Below are 8,112 nucleotides of genomic sequence, written 5' to 3'. Positions count from 1 at the left end.
CAGACAAGAGAGCAAACTGAAGAGGAAAACAAACAAGCCATCACATCCGAACCCTCCCAAAATAATGAAAACTGGTCACAAGCCCTTGAAGAGTTCAATTCTGAGATGATGAGAAAGTTGGAAAAGATTTGGCTAGAGAAATGGGAAATAGCTCAAAAGGAAATCAGGCAAGAAAATAACAGTTCAAAAGGCAGAATTTTGCAATTAGAAAGTGAGGCTCAGAAATCAAATGAACTGATAAGCAAATTGAACACCGGAAATGACCAGATTAAAAAAGGAAACCAAAAGATTATAGCCAAAATCCAAAAGATTATAACCGAAAACCAGCCCCTAAAGGCTAGAATTGAGCAATTAGAAGCTAATGATCTCTAAAGACAAGAAGAACAAATAAAACAAAGTCAAAAGACTGATAAAATAGAAGGAAATATGAAATATCTCGATGAGAAAGTGACAGACCTAGAAAACTGGTCTAGAAGAGACAATCTGAGAATCATTGGTCTTCCTGAAAAAGCAGAAATTAATAGAAATTTGGACTCCATACACAAAGAAATTATTCAGCAAAATTGCCTTGAAGTTCTACAACAAGAGGGCAATATAAACATTGAAAGGATCCATAGATCACCCTCTACACTAGACCCAGAAAAGACAACCTCCAGGAAGAAAATAGCCAAACTCAAGAGCTTCCAAGTAAAAGAAAAAATTTTACAAGAAACCAGAAAGAGACAATTCAGATACCAAGGAGCACCAATCAGGATCACACAGGATCTGGCAGCCTCCACGCTAAAAAACCGCAAGCCTTGGAATATGATTTTCAGAAAGGCAAGAGAACTGGGTCTTCAACCACAGATCAACTACCCATTAAAACTGACTATATACTTCCAGGGGAAAGTATGGGCTTTCAACAAGATAGAAGATTTCCAAGTATTTGCACAGAAAAGACCAGGACTAAATGGAAAGTTTGATATCCAACCACAAAAATCAAGAGAAACATGAAAAGATAAATAAGAAACAAAGTGGAAAGAAAGAAAACTCATATTTTTTAAATTTGCCTCTTTAAGGGCTTCAATAAGATCTAATTATCTGTATTCCTGTAGCAATCCAGGTATACATTAATTGTGATATTATTTTAATAGTGCTCAAAAATGACTCTTGTATTGCTTAGGAATGATTTTTATAACCTTGAGTTGAATTAAACCTCAACTTTGCCAAATTCCTAGCCCTTCCCTAAGGCTACACTCTGAAAGACTGGTCAGTTATCTCAGGCTCCTTATTTTAGCAAAAAACAAGTAATTAGTATCAAGACCTTAAGGCCATATGGATTCCGGATCTAAATATTTCCTCTATCTATTGCTTTAGGGTCCAACAGTCTGTATCTCGTGTTTACCTCACAGCAGACTACTTGGTTCCCTCGTTCCCCCATGTATGATTGTAACCCTAATAAAAGTAGCTATATGACAGTTGAGGCAGGAGCTCTTAACCATCAGAGCTCCTAACCAGAAAGCTCTTGACCACCAGAGCTTACTCGCTGTCTGTCTACCTTATGCCAAAACTTTCTGGTTCTGTGTGTCTTTATTCTCGCCCTATGTTCTCTTTCCATAAATCCTTAACCCGTAACCCATTTTAACTTCAGTCCTTGGTTCCCCTTTCTGAGTGTCCAACCCATTAGGAATCTTCGTGGAGTCAGTGGACGGCTTCAATTCCTATGTGGAGAAATGCGATGTATAATTCTCAGTAGTAAACTCTATTCACTATTATAGTAATCAGAAGAATAATTCATAGGGAGAGGTTGCAATACTAAATAGTCTAAGATGATATGTGGGTGGGAAAGAGGGGGGTGAATAGTAGGGTATACCAAGAGAAACTTGAATGAATAAGAAAAATAGGATATTCTATTACACACAAAGAGGGCATAGGAAGGGGGAGGGGACAAATATTATTATAAGAAGGAGAGGAAGAGAGCACTAAGAGGTAATATTTAAACCTTACTCTCAGTGTAATTAACCCTGAGAGGGAAGAGTAGCTATATTATCCATTGGGATATAAAACTCTATCTAACCCTACTGAGAAAGTCAAAAGGGATAAACCAAGGGGAGCAGGGGAGTGGGGAGGTCAAAAAAAGGGAGAGGAGGAGAAGGGGGAAGGAATTCATTAGGTCTTTAAAAATAAAAAGAGGGGAATAATAAGGGAGGGGGTAGAAAGGGAAGTTAATCAAGGGAGGGGATAAGGGATACTGGCTTAAAGCAAACCACTGGTTTAAAAGGAAATAGTGTAAGAAGAAGGGGTAGAACTAGGGGAGGATACAAAAATGTCTGCAAATGCACAACTGATAGTTATAACTCTGAATGTGAATGGGATGAACTCCCTCATAAAACGGAAGCAAATACCAGAGTGGATGAGAAACCAAAATCCTACCATAGGTTGTCTACAAGAAACACATATGAGGCGGGTGAACATACACAAGTTTAAGGTTAAGGGCTTGAGCAAAATCTTTTGGGCATCAAATGAGAAAAAGAAGGCAGGAGAGGAGATTATGATTTCTGACAAAGCCAAAGTAAAAATAGATATGATTAAAAAAGATAGGGAAGGTCATTACATCCTGATTAAAGGCAGTATAGACAATCAGGAAATAACACTGCTCAATATGTATGCACCAAATGGCATAGCAACCAGATTCATAAAGGAGAAACTGGCAGATCTCAAGAAGGGAATAGATAGTAAAACCATACTAGAGGGAGATCTAAACATCCCTCTTTCAGATCTAGACAAATGAAACAAAAAAATAAATTAGAAAGAGGTAAGAGAGATGAATGAAGTCCTAGAAAAATTAGATTTAATAGATACGTGGAGAAAAATGAATAGGAACAAAAAGGAATACATCTTCTTTTCAGCTGGACACGGTACATTCACAAAGATTGACCATGTAATAGGGTATAGAAACATTGCAAACAAATGCAAAAGAGAAGAAATAATAAATTTAACCTTCTCAGATCATAATGCAATAAAAATAATATTTAGTAAGGGTACCTGGAAAGGCAAATCAAAAACTAATTGGAAATTAAATAATATGATTCTCCAAAACCAGTTAGTCAAAGAAGAAATCATAGAAACAATCAACAATTTCATTGAAGAGACTGACAATGATGAGACATCCTACCAAATTCTGTGGGATGCAGCCAAGGCAGTACTCAGGGGGAAATTTATATCCTTGAGTGAATATATTAACAAATTAGGGAGGGCAGAGATTAATGAATTGGGCATATAACTTAAAAACCTGGAAAGGGAGCAAATTAAAAATCCCCAGATGAAAACTAAATTAGAAATACAAAAAATCAGGGGAGAAATTAATAAAATCAAAAGTAAAAGAACTATTGAATTAATAAATAAGACTAGAAGCTGGTATTTTGAAAAAACATATAAAATAGACAAAGTACTGGTCAATCTAATAAAAAAAGGAAAGAAGAAAACCAAATTGACAGTATCAAAGATGAAAAGGGAGACCTTACCTCTAAAGAAGGGGAAATTAAGGCAATCATTAAAAATTATTTTGCCCAATTTTATGGCAATAAATATAACAATCTAAGAGATATGGATGAATATTTACAAAAATATAAATTGCCAGATTAACAGCAGAAGAAATAGAATACCTAAATAATCCCATATCCTAAGAGAAAGAGAACAACTAATGAAGCTCTTCTTCCACTTGGAAGGCAACACAATGTTGGTTAAAATTGCAACTTCCATTGCGATGAACCATGTGATGAGGGCTGCCATCTTCTCCATGGCTCCCTATGGATAGGTCCATTTAAAAAGCTGCATTTTCAGACTTTTTTGAACATCAGCAAAATTTTTTTTTGAATGTACACCCTCAATTTTTATATATTTATACTTTTAAGGTATATATGTTGATTATACACGCAAAATCTATGAGATTGCTTACCACCCGAGGGTAGAAGGGAGAGAATTTGAGCCTCAAAGCTTTTTTATAAATGTTGGAAACTGTTTTTACATATATTGGGGGGGATAAAATAATATTTAAAGAATAAAAGTAAAAGCCATTACCTAAATGTTAAAAAATATAAATTATATATGTGTGCTGATATACAAATAACTATAAAACACAAAAATAGAGACTTTAGAAGGATGGGAGCTTCATAGTTTTGCTTTTGATTGACCCACTGGAGTTTATAGGGGAGAGAATAAGGTCTATGCTTTTAGAAAAAGTTAAACTTTGACACCTGTGTAGAGGAGGAGAATGGATTGGAGAAGGGAGATACTTGAGACCTGAAGCAGGAAGAACAATTGTAAGGTCACTGCAATAGTCCAGGCAAAAGACCATAACTGTCTGCACTAAGCCAAGAGGAAAGAAGGGACAGATGCCAGTGATGTTTAGAGGTAGAATACATAAGACTCAGCAATTGAATATATGGGTCAAGAGTAAGGAATTAAAGAAGAGGTCAAGGTTATGAATTTCAGTGACTAGAAGGATGGTGATGTGCTGGACAGAAAGAGAGAGGCTTGGAAGATGGGGGAAAAGAGAATGTGATGAGATTGGATTAAATGAGATGACACTCCTGCTCCTCCTGTGGGACTCACCCCAAACAAAAAGGGGAACAAAGAGTCTTATTCATCAGGATTCAATCTAAGCTTTACATTCAAGGCTCCCAGGTGGCCTTGACCTATTTTCCCAGGCTTCTCTCACATTACTCACCTTCCCATTACCTCTGAGTCCCACCAAACTAGACTAATTTTCCTTCCACAAACATGCCCCTCACCTTTCTGGCTCTGAAATTTTGCTCATAACATTTCTTCTTGCAAAAATATCAGGTTTTCTTCTCCCAAACTCCCTTCCACCAAAATCTTACTGATCCTTCAAGACCCATCTCTAGAGAAGCTTACATGAAACACACATCCACCATAGAATCACCAAACCTTGAGTTGTGAGGGCCTTTAGAGGCCACGTTGGCCAAAACACATCCTGCACGAGTCATCAATAAGCTTTCATCCTCTAATTTTCCATAGTCTTCTTCCATACTCTTATATTTTAATATGAATTCCTATTCTTTGTACATATGCCACATCCCTTCCTAAATCAGAAATTCCTCGAAGATAAAGTTCTCATCTTGGTGGCCAATTGCGGGAGCACTTTCTAGAATATCTCCTCGTCCTAAATTAAAGCCCCCATTTTCCATCATCCCTCGTCCATCCATTGAATGCTTCTCTATTGGGAAAATGGAGGGTAGACACCAAGGATCATCAGTGTACTTAAGTGTCCTTCTAAATGGAGGACAGAGCAGCACTTTAGAAGAAACCTCTCTGATCCTCATTCTTTTAAGTGTTACTTCCCTAGCTGTGGTTTTAAATAAGGAGGCCCCCTGCCCCCCAAGTCTAGCATCTGACTATCCAGCGGGAGCTCTGGGAAGCCTGGGGAAACCAGGCCCCGTGGCCTTCTTTGGCTTGGGCCTCTCTAAGTTTAGAGACCCCAAATCAAAACACGTTTTCGGCAAAGTTAGTCAGCTCAGCATTCTAATTGAGCATAATTCTAATTTCTGCGCTGCGGCATCATTGGCTAAAAAAATGTTATTTGGTGATTAAGATTCTGGAGTGAATTGTGTTATTTGGGTTCTTGGGCTGCTCCTCCATCAGGGACTTGGTTTCCACGGTGTGCAGCTGTTAGAGCTGATTTACAGAACTGCGGTTATGGCGAGTCATAAATAAATCCTCTTATATAGTTGTTATGAACACCTGTTAGATCACCTGTCAGCAAAGCGCCCGTCACATTTATCATGGTGCGGTAGTTATTTTACTTCAATCCATTTCCAACTGACTCAGCCTCCATCACTGGATTACTATTACCACACCATAATCGCCTGTTTCCACTCCATGTTACAACTTGCAGATAAAAGATTTCACTACTTGGCCAAATTTCATAAAGGAGCAGTTCAGTGCAAAAAAAAAAAAGTTGGAAGCTTCTGTGCCTGTTGTTTGCATCTTATTACATTTTTTATCAGATCCAATTAAACTGCTTACTAAGATTTTAATCTTTGCATGTAATGTGTGCTAAGAAGAAATGGAAAGGAGTAGCTAATTGGATGAAGACCCAAGCCACTAATGAACAAGTCATGTCACTAGATAAGAAGTGAAAAGATGACTTTGCAGAGTAGGGTGTGAAGTTGATAATAGACAGCTACCTCTGTCCATGGTCCTTCTTACTCATCAAGGATCTTATACACACATGGTTACCACACATCCCAGGACATTTCTAATGAAATCTTATTTGACATTGCCTTACACGACCATGACAGAGCTACTTTAATTCCATTTTCTTCATTAGTGAATAATTCCTAAAGCTAGAGTGCTAAATTTCTTTGCCCTTTCCAAGATTCCCTTCTAGACCCTCAGTGAAGTAGTCAGTGATTGGTAATAATGGTGGATGGAAGCCACTTACAGCATATTAGCAGTGATGACTTTGGTGCATGAAGTGGTATCAAATATATCTTCCAGGAGAGATATAATTAGAAGATGGAGATTGTTAGCCAGGTAGCAAAGAAGATCCCCAGTGGACAACCCATTGGACATAACTTCATTCGTCATTACTCTTCTAGTCAAACTGACTTTCTATTCCTCACACATGACACTTCATCTCCTCTCTCCACAACTTTGTACTTGGCTGAGCCTCAAGACTAGAATGCACTCCTTTCTTACCTCTGCCTCATGGAGTCTCTTTCTTCCTTTAATTTGCAACTCAAACATCATCTTCTACATGAATCCCCCTCCAACAACTGCTAGTGCCTGCCCTCCCAAACTATTGAATATATACGTTTGTTGTATTTATATACTTCACATTTCACCAGATATACTTATGTACATACTTGTCTCCCCCATTAGAACACAAGTGCCTTCAGAGTAAGATTTATATCATTCTTTGTGTCTCCAGTGCCTCAAATAGTGCTTGGCACATAGTAGACACTTAATCAATCTTTGTTGATCAATTGAACTCTTGTCCATAGAATATTCCAAGGCCTGGAGCCAAAGCCACAGAGTTCTGAGGAGCTTATCTGCAAGACACCTATGGGAGCATGTGGGAAGCCAAAAAGAGAAACAGTCTCAAATAGATAAAAATCTGAGACTCCTCGTTTGATTCCTTTTATGATCCACACTTTTCCTTACTGAAAAGCTTTAAGTTTCTAGCAAACCAGCAGTTAAGAGGTTAACAATTTCTCTCCAAGACTAAACACAGAAATTAAGCAAAAGGCTGCCTGGACTCTGAATCTGTTTCTAGACATCTCAAGGTCAATAATGGACAAAATTTAGACAAAACCTCCTCCAGTGGGGGCTATTCATTCCTGAGAAAGTATTCCCAGACTTAGCTTTTGATAATGGGCCAGCCAAAATTCAGCCTTGGCCTTGTTCTATTTTGAAGTAAAATGAGATTTTTTTGTTTTTGATATGACATAATTTGTAACTTCTGTGTATCTGTGAAGTTTCAGGGGCGTTCTTTTCTGTGAAATGAGTCTTGAAATATATATAATGAACTCCATGCTCCCGGAGACAGAGCTAGAAGCATGAGCTAAAAGATCTTCCATGTTCTTACTTCTTATCAACTAAACTGTCCTTATCAGAGATGATAAATAGATCTTGAGAGGAGGACACAGACAAAAAGCATGCAGGACAGAGAGAGGTAGATGGATCATCATCTGCTAGATGCTATCTGTGGGAAGACTGCCAATATTGATGAACCAGAGTGTGTACCAAGGGAATGCTTGTGTACCAGGAGAGTATTATCCTGCAGTGAACCTTTTCATGATGTAAATAACCATTGGGGAGCAGAGTACAGTGGGAAAACCCCTTGATTTTCCAGTTTGGATCATTGAATCAACATAATTGGGCCACTAAGTGGCATAGTGGATAGAGTGCTAGGCCTAGCATCAGGAAGACATCTTCCTGGCCTCAGACATTTTTTAACCGTGACCCTAGGCAAGTCATTTTCCTCATCTATAAAATGAGTTAGAGAAGGAAATGGCAAACCACTTCAGTATCTTTGCCAAGAAAATCCCAAATGGGAACATGAAGAGTCAGATGTGACTAAAAACCAATTGAAATATATACAAATGG

Source organism: Gracilinanus agilis, chromosome X (assembly GCF_016433145.1).
Source record: "Gracilinanus agilis isolate LMUSP501 chromosome X, AgileGrace, whole genome shotgun sequence".
NCBI classification, from domain to species: domain Eukaryota; kingdom Metazoa; phylum Chordata; class Mammalia; order Didelphimorphia; family Didelphidae; genus Gracilinanus; species Gracilinanus agilis.
Note: the sequence above shows the minus strand (reverse complement) of the source record.